The sequence below is a fragment of the Brassica napus genome, unplaced genomic scaffold, assembly GCF_020379485.1.
Source record: "Brassica napus cultivar Da-Ae unplaced genomic scaffold, Da-Ae ScsIHWf_248;HRSCAF=418, whole genome shotgun sequence".
Lineage (NCBI taxonomy): Eukaryota > Viridiplantae > Streptophyta > Magnoliopsida > Brassicales > Brassicaceae > Brassica > Brassica napus.
This window is the reverse complement of record NW_026015816.1, coordinates 48295-65986: the sequence shown is the minus strand read 5'-3', so window position 1 is coordinate 65986 and position 17692 is coordinate 48295. Positions and strand designations below refer to the sequence as shown.

Here is a 17692-nt window from a genome sequence, read left to right as displayed (position 1 = left end):
GTTTATATTTTTCTTTATTTTTTTGTATTGTAAATATATTGATATGAATTTTTATTTACAAGAAGTGTAGTGAAAATCCAAAAGTGACAAAATTTGATTTTGTACTAAAAGGGACAATAGCTAAGTTTTTCTGTTCCTTATTTCCAAATTTCCCAAAATTAATGACTAAAGTTTAAGAGAATCGTCTTAGTCACCTCTTCGTAATTTTGAATAAGTCTATTTCAGTCTCGAGTCTAATAAGGTGGCCTCTTTGACTTGTCCTCGAGATTTAGTAGTATTCGATCAAACGATAAATTGTTGGGTTGAAAAATTAGAATGTTGATATTCAAAAAACATGTTGATGATTAGTAAGCTACACAACAACAAAATAGAATTTTCAAAGATGATAAGTAAAAACTAAAAGTTTTAATATTATTATTTGAAAATTTGAATCCTAAAAAATTAAAAAAAAAATTAAAATTTTATTTGCAAAAAAAAAATTTTAATTTAAATTTAAATCCTAAGTCCCACCCTCCAAAATATAAAATTTAATATACATTAGTTAATAATCGGATTATAAGTATATTTTATTGTTTTTGATGAAACTTATTTTACTCATTTTAATTTTGAAGACGTTTTTGTGATACAATATTTTTAGTACTATGCTAATATATATTTATTTATTTTTGGTCTAAATGTTAAAAGCTAAATATATTTCTTTTTAATGCTATCTTAAGATATTTTCTAAAAAATGGGATAAAAAAAGAATTGAGATTCACTCGTAGAATTTCAGTAATTTAATAAGAGTGGTTATCAAAAGATCACACACGTTTGTTTCTTTTTGGTAAAAAAAATCACACACACGTATGATATGTTGTTTAATTGTTTCCTTTATACCCTTCCAATGTTTTAATATAATTTTTGGTTTTATTAATTTTTTTTATGGAATAGAGCCAGATTTAATTATATGTCAGTTAAAAATATTTCCATAACTAATTTTCATCACTAATATATTTAGAAAATTGCTTGAAAACAAGAAGTTGACTACCAATTTTCAAAAATATTTTTTTTAAAATATTTCAAGCTTAAGATGGTTAATTTAGTTTTTTCATCAAAATTTAAAATATTTATGAAAATAATTATTTTTAAACGTAAATTTGAAAAGCGTTATCAAATTTGTGGTAAAATTAGAATTTTCCACATATTTATGTGTTACAATAAAAAAAATTAGCCAACACTAGTTATATTTTATTTAGGATTCTTGACATAATTTAAAATTTTATTCATTAACTTTATTTAAGAATTTTATCATAAATCAAGTTTTCATCATAAAAATTGTATATTTCATGATAAAAAAAATTTGTAATATTTTGTACTAAATCATATCATTTTTCATGAGAATAAAGTACGATGACGGTTAAACAATTTTTCCAAAAAATATTTTTCAAATAATGTTTAAATAATATATGTTGTCACCGTTCAGACCCCCTACGTCTCTTTTCAAGACTTCTGAATTCACCGTCCCTTGTCGCATAGACAAACCCGTTCTTCTTATACTTAACTCTCATCGTATCTTATCTTCTCTCACACAAACAAATTAATAACAGTCTTTAAAAAAAGAAAAAGAAAATGTCGTTAACTCTGCTTATCTTCATGTACATACTCGTCTCCCTCGTCTTCTCCGGCTTCGCTTCCTCTCAAAAGTTAGCCACAGATGAAGGTATAAAGATTTATATGTATGTGTTAATGAGTGTGTACGTTACGTACTTTTGTATTCGTCTCTCGTCAGTGTATAATGAGGTTAGTTTTTTTTTTCTGTCGCAGTGGACGTTTTAAGAGCCATAGCGAAGGGCTTACACCAAAATAACTGGGATTTCAATGTGGATCCATGCGGCGTCGCTTCAACCGTAGGAGGTTGGAGAATACCTAACGCCGACAGTGACTTTACAAACGCTGTTACTTGTAACTGCTCCTCCTCCGTTTGCCATGTCGCCAGCATGTGCGTTCCTACCTCTTTATTATTCCCTCTTCTACACATAAATAATTGAACGACTCAATATATTAATAAATAACGATAAAATTCTCAAATAATATCCTAAAAATATTAACCAACTAATACAATTAAATTATTTTATATATACTCAGTTTCAAATTATATGATGTTTTAGGAGGTTTATGTTATTTTAAAATATAAGACGTTTTGAGATTTAAAATTAACTTTATCTCTATTGGAAACTATTTAACCAATTAAATCTTATAGTATTTTTTATAATTGGTTGAATTATTTTAAAATTCTATCTTTAAAAATGTTTTTAGAGAAAAATAAGTTTTTTAATCTTTGTGCACTAAGCTAAAACATCATATATATATGTACATGAGGTTTCAAACTCCTTTTTACATTCATATGTAATTTATAAATCAATATATATTTTAGTTGTTTTTTACTAATTTATTCTCGAAAATCATATATTAAATTATAAATAATCAACAAAATAAATTAACAAATTTAAGACAAGAATCAAATTAAATGTAAATAACAAATTTAACCAAAATTTTAATATATATAGAACAAAAATAATGTTGCCATCGAAAAAAATAGACATTACATAATATATCCATATAATAACCAAACAGATGAGATATTATATATCCAAAATCATTCTTTTAATTAAAAGACATAATTTTTTTTTGTCAGTAAAAGACATAATATTATTTAAAATAAATTATGCATTTTAATTACCATATATTACAAAAATTAAATTTAAAATATATATTCATAAATTATTAGAATGTATTTATTTTGTAAATATTTATATCCATACATAAGTATAAAAAATTATCTAGTTGATAAATTATTTTTAGAACATTATATATACATGTTGATTTTTCATTAAAAAATATAAAGACTTTTTTTAAGTGTGAGGTCTCAGCTTCCAAAGCATATTACCTTGAAACAGAAAAAAAATCTAAGCAAATCAAAATTTATAAATATTTGAACAACTTTTATTTTTCTTTACCCAAAATAGTTATACTAAATAAAAACTTTGAAAATCGAACGAATACTTTAATACATGAATTATTTAGTTAGAATATTACTTATATTAAAATATATTTTACATGTGTTTTATAATAAATTGCTCGCATCGACTTGTAAACAAATTTTTGGTATAAATTAAAATTGTGAGTGACAATATAATTTTTCTTATAAATGATTAAGTGTTACGTTATTAACACTGTCAACATAGGATAAAAAAAGTCCATGACGCAGTTTTGAGAAATAGACTTTTACAAACATAAAAAACAAACAAAGTATAATGAAACTGAAAGCCAATTTTTACATTTATTTCTCATCTAAATTTAAATACTAAAGAAAAAACAACTAAATATGGTGCAGATTTTTAACTTATTTTGTTCAACTTTCGTGATGAATAGTATTTTGAAAGCTCTTCTTTCTTTTTCCTCTTAAATCTTGGACAGAGTTGTCAAGGGACAAAACCTTAATGGATCTCTTCCTAAAGAGTTTGCAGGACTTCCTTTTCTACAGGAGATGTAAGAATAGCAAATATTATCCCTTGAACATTCCCTTTATTACAGTATATGCCATTACTAGTGTCTTTCTTAACTAATTTAACTGATACTTTTTTTTCTTTCTTTTTGCAGTGATCTGTCTAGAAACTTTCTCAATGGTTCAATTCCTCCCGAATGGGGAGCCTTGCCACTTGTAAACCTGTATGTATATATGCTTGTCTCTGTCCATATACACTTTATATCTGTGCATGAATGTGTAGATTGATTTGTTGGATGATGAAATGCAGTACCTTACATGGAAACCGAATAACTGGTCCAATCCCAAAAGAGATTGGAAACATTACAAGCCTTGTGAGCTTGTGAGTACACTTCTTTGATCTCTCTCTCTCTTTAAAAATGTAAATGTCTCAGATAATTCATATTTTGGTGATAGTGTCTTGATTTGTTTTTGTTTTGTGGAACAATTGGGTTTTAGTGTCTTGGAATTCAACCAAATCTCAGGGAATTTACCTCCAGAGCTGGCGAATCTACCAAATGTTCGAAGAATGTAAGAATCATTATCTAAGTTCTTTTACAATCTACACAACTTCCAGAGAATTTACCAGTGTTGAAGCTATGTTTTATCTTTGTAGGCTTCTTAGCTCGAACAACTTGAGTGGAGACATCCCAAGTACATTCTCCAAACTTATAACATTGACCGATTTGTAAGACTTAGTCTAATATTCTTCTAGTTCGTAATGCATATTTTGCTGGAGATCCGGACTTTATATATATATATATATATATATATATATATGAATATTAATATATATTATTCTCTTGATTTTTAGCCGTATAAGTGACAATCAGCTAACTGGTACAATACCAGATTTCATCCAGAACTGGACAAACCTTGATAAATTGTAAGCAATTCTTTTAGCATAATCAGATTCTTTCGTTTCTTGTATGGGTTTTGGTGACTTACAAATAAGTGAAATGTTGTTTTGCTGCATGCAACAGGGTTATTCAAGCTAGTGGTTTAGTCGGACCAATTCCTAGTACCATTAGTCCTCTTAGCAAGTTAACAGACTTGTAAGTACACCAACTTAACGTGTGAGATTCTTTTTTTTTTTTTTCTGTAACACAACCTTCTATTCAAATCTTAAAGCCCCCAAAGGGTGGAGTTCATTACATTAGTTTCTAAATTTAAAGCGTGTTTCGCCAAATTATCAATAACATTTATGGTTTCTTTTCTTAATTTTGTTTTGTAGGAGGATCAGTGACTTGAGCGGACCAGAGTCTCCATTTCCGCCACTTCAAAACATGACACTGATGAGGACATTGTTAGTTTTAGTCTAAGACTAAACAATTTCAGTAATAGCTTCTTCTCATTATCGTTGAGCTTAACTTCTACTTCCACTCGCTGTTTGCTTACAGGATTCTTAGGAACTGCAACATTACAGGAGAGTTACCTGCGTATATTGGACAGAACACATCATTAAAACTCTTGTAAGTAAAGTCTTTTCTTCTTTGGCCTGCATAAAATATGAAAAAAAAAAATTTCAAGATGACATTGTGAGACTCATTTTGCAGAGATCTTAGCTTTAATAAACTAAGTGGACCAATTCCGGTAGAATATAGAGCTCTTTCCAACGTAGAGAACATGTATGACGCTCTGCTCCTCTCTTCTTTCTTCTTGTTTTGTTAAAATCTATCTGTGAATGAAAGTTAATTTCGTTTTCTAATCTTCCAGGTATTTTACAAGTAACATGTTAAATGGGGAAGTACCAATTTGGATGATAGACAGAGGAGAGAAGATGTGAGTTTTCTTTAACTATATATATATATATATTTTTTTTTTTGTAGAGACACACCCGAATAACATTTTGTTTTGTTATTTATATTGCAGTGATCTTAACTACAATAACTTTACTAATGATCCAACAACCGCACAATGTCAACGAAATGCTGTGTAAGAAGATAAATAAATAAATTCAAACTTCTCGTGCCTTAGAAATTATCAGTATACATCTTACAATTTCTTGGATTTTTTCACTCACAGGAATATGTTTTCAAGCACAAGTCCTTTACTTGCAAATAACTAGTAAGCCATAGTGAAGGCAGCACTACAAGAAAACACAAGTTTTACGAGGGCAGTTTTCCTCGTTACTTCGTCGTAAAAGCAGTGTTACGACGAATTAGCGAGGAAACGCGTTTCGTCGTTATACGTTTGTCGTAACGCATATATCCTCGCTAATTCGTCGTAAGTTAGCGAGGAAATAATTTCGTCGTAAAAGCGAAGGAGGATATTTCGTCGTAAAGACCACGTAAAGATTCCACGTAAGGACGTCGCTAAGTTTCCTCGTAAATACCACGAAAAGCTTTCCTCGTAAAACCCACGTAAATAAATACTCGTAAAATTAACGTAAATACCTTGAGAGCTTTCCACGTAAAGAAAACGTAAAAACCTTGATAGATTTCCACGTTATTTCCATGTAAATGTTTCCTCGTAAAAACCACGTTAAGCTTCCACGTAAAGAAGCCGCAAAATTAGCTACGAATTTACTTCGTTTCATTATTTTATAGAAATATAAAAAATTATAATTATAAATATAATTTAAATATAATTTAAATTATTAATAAAATTAAAATTCTAAAAAAATCAAAACCAAAATATTTTATATATAAATAAGTTTTGAATTCATAATACAATAACCGAAATTAAAAAGAACTAAGGGTGGTCGTTAATTAATCGCCTCGTAGAATTCATCACTCCTCGCCTGAACATCCGCCTCGGCATGTGAGTCGTCGGTCGGTGACTGGCCTGGGATAGGATTTTGTTGTCGCATGGTCCTCAACAAAGTCGCCCATTCCGGATTTGTGGCCGCTACAACGTCCAAGAAGCCCTCGAGTCCACCCATACGAGATCGGAGCTGAGTAGACTCTATACGCAGCTGAGTAGACTCTCTACGCAGCTCTTCGGACTCCCTACGCAGCTGAGAGACTTCCTCATCCCGTCGCTGAACATAAGACGATGTCGCTCTCGGAACATCGTTGACGGAACCAATCCCCAACGTCCGTCCCTTTTTTTTAGGGACAACCTTAAAAACAAAAAATAAATTTTGTTAGTAAAAATTTAAAGTTAAATTAAATGAATATTTAAAAAAATTAAAATTTTAGAAAATTTACCTCCTCGTAAAGCTTATCCACTTCAGGTGTGGATAAGGTGACGGGTAATCCATCGGTGGACTGTTGGGTCAGCTGGGTCTGGCGTTCTTCAACCCGAGCAGCCAAATCGTTGTAGATTTGCTCGGACTTGCCATCTATAAATCGGCCCGCCTTGTTCTTGTGGGTCCTCTCGTAAAGTTGCATAAGAGACGGGAATTCTCCCGTCTCTTTGGCCTAAAAAAACATTTAAGAAAGTTGTTAATTAGAATATATATAAAAATATACTAAAAATTTAATATAATTAAATTTTTAATTACCATTTCCAAACGGACACCGGCGTGGGGTTTTTGGCCCGTAGTGTGAAGCATCGGCCCGTTCCCGTGCTCATCGACTGTGTTACGGGAGTTAGAGCAAGACTGGGCGATTCTAATGGAATCAGGAAGACGCCAATATCGGATGAGGCCATCCCAGACATCCGTGGTGAGCTCAGCGGGTTTGCCACGCTCATACCCCTTCACGATCCAGTCACCCTTCCAGTTGGAGACCGTGTCCAACAAGCGAACTTTCGCCTTCGCTTCAAACTTCTTTCTCACCCTCTCAGTGATCCCCAAGGCCCAATTATATTTTTGCTGTTGGAAAAAATAATTTATAATTAGTTTTTTAGAAAAAAATATATATATAAATAATAAAAAAATTTAAAGATATATATTTAATTAATAGAACTTACAGCGTAAATTTTGAACCACGTCTTTCTGACGTAGTGGGGCGTCATTTTCCAGTTCGGATGTGCCATGGAGAAGTAACCTTTTATCGTATCGGTTACGTCCGATGCAAGACATCCGTCAATCCCCCACCTGAAAAATACAAATTTAAAATATAAATTATTTTTTAAAGTTATAAAAGAATTTAAAAAGAATAAAAAAATAATGAAACATACCATAAAGTTCCGTCCGGTCGGTCGGGGTCGATGACTGGTAAACCTTCTCTGCCTGGCAGACGGAGAATGTCCTCTACGGTGTACTGCGAGTAAGGAGCACTCGGAGGCACCATCAAATCGGGATGAATCTCGCCCGCGGGCATCGGAGGTGCCGGCATCGTAGGAGGCACAGGAGGAGGAGGCATCTGGGGAGGCACGTGAAGAACCGATGGTGCACTAGAAGAAGGAGATCCAATGACTCTCTGAGTGTACTGAGTCTCGGGGACAGTCTCCTGACCCGAAGAACCGGGAGCTGAAGAAGACGACGGGTCTAAACGACTACCCGGCTCACCGAACATCTCTCTGTAATGGGCAGTAAGTCTACCTTTTCGAACCTGAGAAAAAAATTTAATTTTTTAAATTTTCGTGAACATATACTTCCCAACATTATCCACCTAATCAACACTAAATAACATAAGATCCGTAAACCTATCTAAATTCCCTATACTAACCACCTAATCTATCCTAAACTAATCAAACTAGAGAGGAATTAGAGAGACTTACCATTGCTACGAATTAGGGAGGAAGTGGAGAGGAAGTAGAGAGGAAAGACGGAGCGAGCTCGCTCGGGATATATATAAGATTACTTGTCCTCGTAAATTCCTCGTAAACTTACGAGGAATTACAGAGGCCCGCGTTTTCAGTTACGACGAAATAGCGACGAAATACAAAGGCCCGCGTTTTCGTTAACGACGTTTTTACGACGAAAAGGGTTACGTGGAATTAACGAGTTAACCAGTTACGAGGAATTAGCGAGCCTTTATTTTCTATAAATACCCACAACTTTCCTTCTCACCACACACACAAACTCACAAAACACACCCTATCTCAAATCACACTCCTCACCAAAATACTTTTCAAATTAGAAATATTTGAAAAAAAAAAGAAGAAAAGAAGATATTAGAATTTATGTGGGTGAGACTTAAGTCTCGCCACATATAATTCCAGTATCTTTCTTTTTTCTTTTTTTCTAGTTTTTATACTATGAGGAAGTAGCAAGTCCCGCTTTTCACCAATTTAGAAAATTTGGAAAAAAAAGAAGAGAAGAAGATATTTGGAACTCATGTGGTCGAGACTTACGTAAGTCTCGCCAAATGTGATTCAAGCATCTTTCTTCTCTTCTTTTTTTTAGTATTTTTAATATTTTCGTCGTAATATCGTCGTTAGTTTACGACTCTTTTACGACGATTTTGGCTTACGTGGAATTAGCGTGCCCCGCTTTTTTAATTTCGTCGTAAAGTCCTCGTGGCCTTACGAGGTGTTTACGACGAAATCATCCTACGTGGAATTAAAGAGTGCCTCTTCGTCATTTACTTTACGTGGTATTTACGTCAATTTACCTTACGAGGTGTTTACGACGATTCTTTCCTACGTGGAATAAACGAGTTCCTCCTTCGTCATTTACTTTACGTGGCATTTACGTCAATTTACATTACGAGGTCTTTACGACGATTCTGTCCTACGTGGAATAAACGAGGATTACGTCGTACATTCGACGTCAGGTTACGAGGAATTAACGAGCAGTACGTTTAATCCCTAAAATCCGAAACCCCAAACCCCAAAACCCATATTCCTTATCTTCTACTTCATATATTCCAAACCCCATCTTTATTTTCATTCCAAACCACAATTCCCACATTTACTTATTTATAAAACAAACTCCCACAATTTCTTATTCATAAAACAAACTCCCACATTACCTTATTCATAAAACAAACTCTCACATTACCTTATTCATAAAACAAACTACACAAAATCAAATACATCAATCGGATACATCGACATTCTCGTCATCACTAGAAATATCATCATTTTCATTAAACTCGTCTTCTACAGCTTCGTCTGTGGCATCATCGGTAAGATCTTCGTATTCGTGATTATGCGGATCAATGAGAAGGATGTCATCAACTTCTTGTTCAGGTTCCTCGACTTCATTTATCTGTTCTTCTTGCAATGGTGGTTCTTCTCCACTGATGATTCGTCCTCGAGGTGTAACTTTGATCACTGCTAACCAATTTATACCCGAATCTCTCATCCGAGGGTATGGAAGGAAGCTAACTTGGTCTGCTTGTGAAGCTAAGATGAAAGGCTCGAATTTGTTGTACCGACGTCCACCGTTGACATCAACTACACCAAATTTGTTAGACCGAACACCTCTGTTGACGACGGGGTCGAACCATTCACATTTGAAGATGACGCATTTCAGCTTCAGTATCCCTGGAAATTCGACTTCAATAATCTCCGTCAAGATCCCGTAGAAATCTGTTTCCCCTTTCACACATATTCCATAGTTACTGGTCGCCCGCTGTCTACCATACTCATATGTGTGAAAAGTGTAGCCTCGTGTGAAATACATCTGTGATGTGGTGACCTTTACAAGTGGAGATTGAATTACTTCGTGTAACCACTTAGGATAATCTGCATCGTCGTCATAATCAACCTGCAAAAATAAAGAGAACATTAAAATACAAATCATGTATGAAAAAATAGTTTGAGTTATAATACCTGATTCCGCAACCACTTAATGAAGTGCTGATCTTTCCTTTTGTCTACGTCACTTGTGGATATACCAGGAAATGTTTCTTCGACTTGAGAAACAAATAGGCTGTAAAATTAATCACATTTCATAGGAATGAATCTCTTGCAATTATATAATTAATTATATGTGTTTTGAAGTGTCCATATATGTTACCTTTCAAAATAACGCATCAATGGATCCTCGCAATTGAGTAGAATATAGGTGTGTGCACTATGAGCGTCTTGTTCACTCGACCACCAAACCTCTTTAGACTTCCCACCGAGTCGTCCAATCTGGCTAAAGATGTCTGGAACACCAGCAACTGCATATGTTGGCGCAACTCCACCATCATCATATCTTCTTGGAGCTCTTCTACGGGTACGTACTTTTGACGCAAAGTAGTACGATGTGAAGTGAGAAACTTCTTCCGTCAAACTTCCAGCAATTATAGAACCTTCAACTTTGGCGAGGTTCTTTGCTTTTCCCTTCAAATATTTCATGGCTCGCTCATACTGATACATCCATCCGTAATGTACAGGTCCACGAAGCAATGCTTCATATGGGAGGTGGACAGCTAGATGCTCCATGACGTCAAAAAATCCAGGAGGAAATATCTTCTCCAAGTTGCACAATAAGATGGGAATGTTCTCCTGAAGCTGTTCTACAACTTCTTCTTTAAGAGTGCGTGTGCTCAGATCCCTGAAAAATGCTCCAATGCCTTTTATATTCCAAAAACAATTAAACACATTGTTAGTCGTATATTATTTTGCAAACTAGACCGTTATAAAATTATTGTGATATAAAACACTACGAACCTGCAAGTGCTTCATGTACGTTTGTTGGAAGTAGCTCCGCAAATGCAAAGGGCAGTAGTCGTTGCATAAAGACATGACAATCATGACTCTTCATCCCAGAGAACTTTTGACCCTTTTCAACACATCTAGAGAGATTTGAAACATACCCATCGGGGAACTTCACTTCTGATGCCACCCAGTTGAACAACACCGACTTTTTTCTGAAGACAGTCTGAATATCGGAACGGGAACTTGTCCATTGCTTTTAATATGTAACTCGCTTCTTGAGCAAATATCCGGCAAGTCCAACCTCGATTTTATGTTGTCTTTTGTCTTCCCTGGGACATTCAATATTGTATTCATGATGTTCTCAAAGAAATTCTTCTCTATATGCATCACATCGAGGTTGTGGCGCAGAAGAAGATCCTTCCAATATGGCAACTCCCAAAATATACTCTTCTTGTGCCAGTTGTGATGAACACCGTAAGAATCAGGCATATTACGAGGGACATGCCAATTACCACCCCAACGAACTGTTTCGTTAGCTCCGTAGTAGTCGATTTGTGCTTCAATTTGTTCTCCAGTTAGATATGGTGGAGAAGTGTCTCTCACAACCCTTTTGTGCCTAAACAAATTCTTGTTTCTTCGGTAAGGATGGCCAATGGGAAGAAATCGACGATGACAATCAAACCAACTTGTCTTCCTACCATTCTTCAGTTGAAACGCATCTGTCGTTCCATTACAATATGGACAAGCTAATCTCCCATGTGTAGTCCATCCAGACAACATCCCATATGCAGGAAAGTCACTTATGGTCCACAAAAGCATAGCTCGCATCGTAAAATTCGTCTTCGTTGAACAGTCATACGTCCTCACCCCTGTTGACCACAAATCCTTCAACTCTTTTATCAGTGGTTGTAGGAAAACATCCAGGGACCTTTTTGGATGGTTCGGACCAGGTATCAATATCGTCAAGAATAGCAACTCCCGTTGCATGCACATCTCCGGTGGCAGGTTGTATGGCGTAAGAAAGACTGGCCACAATGAATATTGTCTCCCTGACATTCCGAACGGACTAAATCCATCTGTGCATAATCCGAGATACACATTCCGGCTATTGCTAGCAAAATCCGGATGTACTTTGTTGAAATGTTTCCAGGCTCTTGCATCTGATGGATGAGTCATCTCACCATCCGTCTGAGTATGCTCGGCATGCCATCTCATCTTTGCAGCAGTCTGCTCTGATTGATACAATCTTTTCAATCTGTCTGTAATTGGTAGGTACCACATCCTTTGGTACGGTACCCTATTACGTCCCCGTCCTTGCGGCTTGAATCGTGGCTTCTTGCAGAATCGACATACTTCTAGCTTCTCATCATCTCCCCAATAGATCATGCAGTTGTCGATGCAGACATCTATCATCTCCGAAGGCAACCCAAGACTATAAACTAATTTCTGAATCTCATAATAAGAATCAGCAGACACATTGTCTTCCGGCAAATACTCTTTAAACAAGTCCGCCCATTCGTTCATGCAACTTTCAGGTAGATTGTGATCAGTTTTAATATTCATCATTCTAGCAGCCAACGACAATTTAGAGAGACCTTCTCTACAACCACTGTAAAGTGGTTGATTCGCCGCGTTTAACATTCCGTAAAACTTTTTTGCATCTATATTAGGTTCTTCATCTTCATCATGAGCTACGAATGCATCAGCTACCATATCATGAACCCTATCATAATCTACCATCTCCTCCTGATGGTAACTATGTTCATTATGCAAATGATGATTAACCGGTTCTTCCTGAAAATTGCTATTACTACTACTAGCTTCATTCTGATCATAATTATAACCTTCCCCATGTTGAAACCAGATATAGTAATTTGGCGTGAAACCTCTATTTATTAAATGCTTCCAAACATTTTCACGGTTTGCCAATTTCGAATTGTTGCATTTCCGACAAGGACAGAACATCTTACCACTTTCTTGGGCGAGCGGTGTTGAATCTGCTTGGTGCATAAATGTCTCCAGCCCCGCAAGGTATTCTTTCGTCACTCTCCCGTTAGCATCTCTATGCATATACATCCAATTCCGCAACTCGTAAATAGTCCCAGAGCCAGCCATTTTTTTTTCTTTCACGTTTTTTGTTGTTGGTGTGTTTAAAATGATGTTCCAACATCCATATTTATAGAAAATTTCGAATCTGGTAGTTGTAATTTTACTATGAAATTACGACGAAAATTAATTGTATGGCCAAAAAAAAAACGTGAGCCACCTACCAAGTTGGTGGATTCAAAATTTCCTCGTTAAGTACACGTAAAATATTTCGTCGTAAAGCACTCGCGAAATTTACGTGGATTTTACGAGGAAAAACTATTTCCTCGTAAAAGCCACGTCAATTTACATCGTCTTTACGACGAATATTTTTTGTCGTTAACTTACGACGAAATAACGATGCTTTTCTTTCTCAACGTACTTTCCTCGCAAAATCAACGTTTTTTTACGAGGATTATTTTTCCTCGTTAAACTTCCTCGGTAAAGATACGTTTTCTTGTAGTGCAGTCAGACCAACTCTCAGTTCATTCTTCTGAACCTAGACTAGGGCTACTTCTCTCTAATACTGATATTATGTTGTTATGATTGGCTACAGCTCAAACGTTTCATGTCTGAGTAGCTATAAATGTCCCAAAAGTAAGTCTTTGAAGCTAATATACATATCACAAAACCATATCGCTAAAATCTAGCAGCGCAGCTGATTTAACTTTTGTTATTCTTAAGCTTTCTATGGCCTTCATATAAACTGTGGTGGTACTGAACTTACAATCAATGGGACTAAGTATGATGCTGATACATCGGCTAGACCAATCTTCTACGACAGTGGAAACGGTTGGGTTTCTAGCAACACCGGGAACTTCTTGGAAGATGCTCGGTCTCCCAGAGGATCAACCATATGGGAAAATACGTCAGAGCTTACGATAGCAGATCCTAGTCTTTATACACATGCAAGTCTATCAGCCATTTCACTTACTTACTACGCATTGTGTCTTGGACAAGGAAATTACACTGTTAATCTTCACTTCGCTGAAATTATGTTCAGTGACGATGAAACGTATAGAAGTTGGGAAGACGATTCTTTGACGTATACATTCAGGTAGTTTACTTAAAATTTGTCTAAAAACATGTTTGAAAAGATTGTAATGCTTTAAATCAACTGGCGTGTGTGCATGGTAATGTGCAGGGAAAGCTTGTGGTTAAGGATTTCAATATAGTAGATGAGGCAAGAGGTGTTGGAAGAGCTGTGGTTAAGAGCTTCCCGGTCATGATTACAGATGGGAAGCTTGATATAAGATTGTTCTGGGCTGGTAAAGGAACTCAAGGTCTTCCTACAAGAGGTGTATATGGTGCTCTCATATCAGCTGTATCTGTAAATCCAAGTAAAATTTTCTAAACTTGAAACTATCTGACAGAGAGATCACATTTATTTGAGTGTTTTTTTTGTTGTTGCTTCTTGAAATTTATCTTTAATGATCTTGTTGTAGATTTCATTCCACCTAAGGAAGCTGGCACTGGAAGTGGTGGTGGAAGCTCTATTGGCACGTTGGTTGGTGCTGTACTTGCTTCAACGGTATTTCTTGTGCTTTTAATCGGTGGTATCTTATGGTGGAGAGGTTGCTTAAGACCCAAGAGTCAGATGGAAAAAGGTTGTTAGCAATAATTAATTGATTTTGAGTTAGAAGTCTCTATTTCTTCCCAAACTTAATGATGTTTCTTCTTATTCTTTTTCACGTACAGATTTCAAGAACTTGGATTTCCAGATAAGTTCCTTCTCGTTGAGACAAATCAAAGTTGCTACAAACAACTTTGATCCAGCAAACAAGATCGGAGAAGGTGGCTTTGGACCTGTACACAAGGTTAGCATCATATATGTAATTGACATTGTTATGAGAAAAATAGAATGATAAGTTTCTAAAATAAATATTATGTGGTTTATGCTTACTAAATAAAACTCTATTCGATTAACTATCTCTAATAATTACAGTTTAGTATTACTAACTCATATAAAATGCATTGAACCGTAAAAACACTAATTTTAAAAGGTTTTTTTTTTTGTAAAACAATTCTTTCGGAGAAAGTACTTGTCTAAAAGTTTGTATATTGTATGAATCCAGGGAACGTTGGCAGATGGAACCGTAATGGCTGTAAAGCAGCTATCATCAAAATCAAAACAAGGGAACCGAGAGTTCTTGAACGAGATTGCTATGATATCTGCTCTACAACATCCACATTTGGTTAAACTGTATGGATGTTGCGTCGAAGGTGACCAGCTCTTGCTAGTCTACGAGTACTTAGAAAACAACAGTCTCGCTCGAGCACTTTTTGGTCCTCTAGAGACTCAAATTCGACTAGATTGGCCGACGAGGCACAAGATCTGCGTTGGAATAGCAAGAGGATTAGCTTATCTTCATGAGGAATCAAGACTCAAGATCGTACACAGAGACATTAAAGCTACTAATGTCTTGCTGGACAAGGAACTCAACGCAAAGATTTCGGATTTCGGTCTTGCTAAGCTTGATGAAGAAGAAAACACACACATTAGCACACGAGTCGCAGGAACATAGTAAGTCCCTCAACTACTGTTAAAAGAAGAAGTTTCAGTTCTGTTTAGATTTCTTGTAACCAAAGCAAACTTGTTTATGCAGCGGATACATGGCTCCGGAATACGCCATGAGAGGTCATTTGACAGACAAAGCAGATGTCTACAGTTTCGGAGTCGTTGCCCTAGAAATCGTCCACGGAAGAAGCAACACGATCACACGTTCCAAAGTCGAGACCTTCAACCTTCTTGACTGGGTAAGTTATTATCTTTACACCTCTAAAACCCTAAACATATTTTGAAACAAGTCACAACTCTCAATATATTTCCAAAGGTACACGTTCTAAGGGAACAAAACAAACTGATGGAAGTAGTAGACCCGAGGCTTGGAACAGATTACAACAGAGAAGAAGCAATGACCATGATCCAGATAGGGATTCTCTGCACCAGTCAAGTTCCGTCGGAAAGGCCGTCCATGTCAACGGTGGTCAGCATGCTCGAAGGAAGTTCTACGGTGAATGTTGAGAAGCTTCTTGAAGCTTCCTTACGCAGAGAAAACAAGAAAGACGAAGAGAGCATGAGCGCAATGAAGAAGCATTACGCGATGACAGAGCAGCCTATCAGCGCCGACGGACCATTCACGTCTTCTTCCACGTCCACGGCCAACGCCAGCGATCTTTATCCTCTTAAGCTTGATTCTGCTTACTGGAACTCTAGAGTTTAGTTATGAATTATGTTTTTGCAAAACAAAATATATAATAATTATGGAGGAAATAATTATCTTTGTCTGTTTTCCTTTATGTAATTTTGTGGGGGTTATAAGTATTTTATAGTACACATATTGTTTCTTAGGCTGTTTCCTTTTAAAAATGTTTCATGTCCGATCTAATACGTTTGGCGATCGATTCGCTGAACCGTTTTGAATAGAACAGGTGTTTGTTTAAAAAAACATGATAAGAGATACGAGTTAGACAAATTATTGTTCTTCTGTTAGCATCTTGTTTTTCGCTCCCCTTGCTCCCCTTGCTCCCCTTGCATTCGATGTATGATTGGACTTTTACTTTTCAAAATATAATCTCATTTTAAGCTACTATATACAATAAATCAAATATTATAATCAGTATAGAACGCTTCACTTTTGTTACACATAAAAAGCGCTATCTAGATTACAATTAGAATTAGGAGTGTTTCAAAAAGAAAAAAAGAATTAGGATACCAGACTACCAGTCCACTATGGTACCACTCATAAGTCAAACACACCGACGATTCTATCTACTCATCTCTTGTTAGGTATGCCTGGGACGAATCCGGATATTCGGGAAATTTAGGTATTCGGATCTTTATCCGTGGATTTAATATCCGAATATGGATTTGTAGTTTTTCTATATCCGGATTTCGGATATCTGTCTCTATATTCTATTACCCGCGGATATTCGGATTCGGATCCGGATCCGTAAAAATAATTAAAAATATTTATTTTTAAATTACTAAATTTTTTAAAATAATACATAAATTAAATATTAATACAAGATTTATAAATATATATATGTCTATAATATTGTAAAAACTAAAATATAATATTATAAAATTAATTTATGTATAAATATTAATATGTAAAATAAAAATATTAAGATATAAAATATAAATATTAATGAAATTAAAAATTAATGTATTTTAAAAATACGGATCTGGATATCCGGACCTAAAAATTAAGATATCCGGATCCGGATTCGGTTTGGACGGATCCAAGATTTTACTATCCGGATTCAGATCCGGGCACCCCGGATATCCTATTTTCAGAACGAATATGGAGCGTATCTCGAATCGAATCCGGATTTCGGATAATAAATCTCAGGCCTACGGTTAGGTATCATTCAATATGATAATCAATGTATTAAGTTTAGGAAGATTAAAAAAAACTTATTTAGGATCCAATTGGTGGCTAAAGAATGAAAATAAATAATGTATTCTTCAATATTGCTTATTTTTAATCATTTATAAATAATAACTTTTTCTTTCTAGTCTCTCTCATTTTTATTGTAGAATAATATAAAAATTTGTTTTTCCCTAAATTTGATAAGGAATAATTATTTTTATCAATTTAAAATTTTATTTGTGTCTGTTTTTTTCTTATTTGTTTCTAATATTCATATGAT

The 17692-nt window shown here is 35.0% G+C and overlaps 1 pseudogene; it reads left to right on the top strand.

Annotated features, from left to right (window-relative positions):
- Positions 1-1505: 1505 nt before the first annotated feature.
- LOC125601239 lies at positions 1506-16384 on the top strand (annotated as a pseudogene).
- The last annotated feature ends 1308 nt before the right edge of the window (positions 16385-17692 follow it).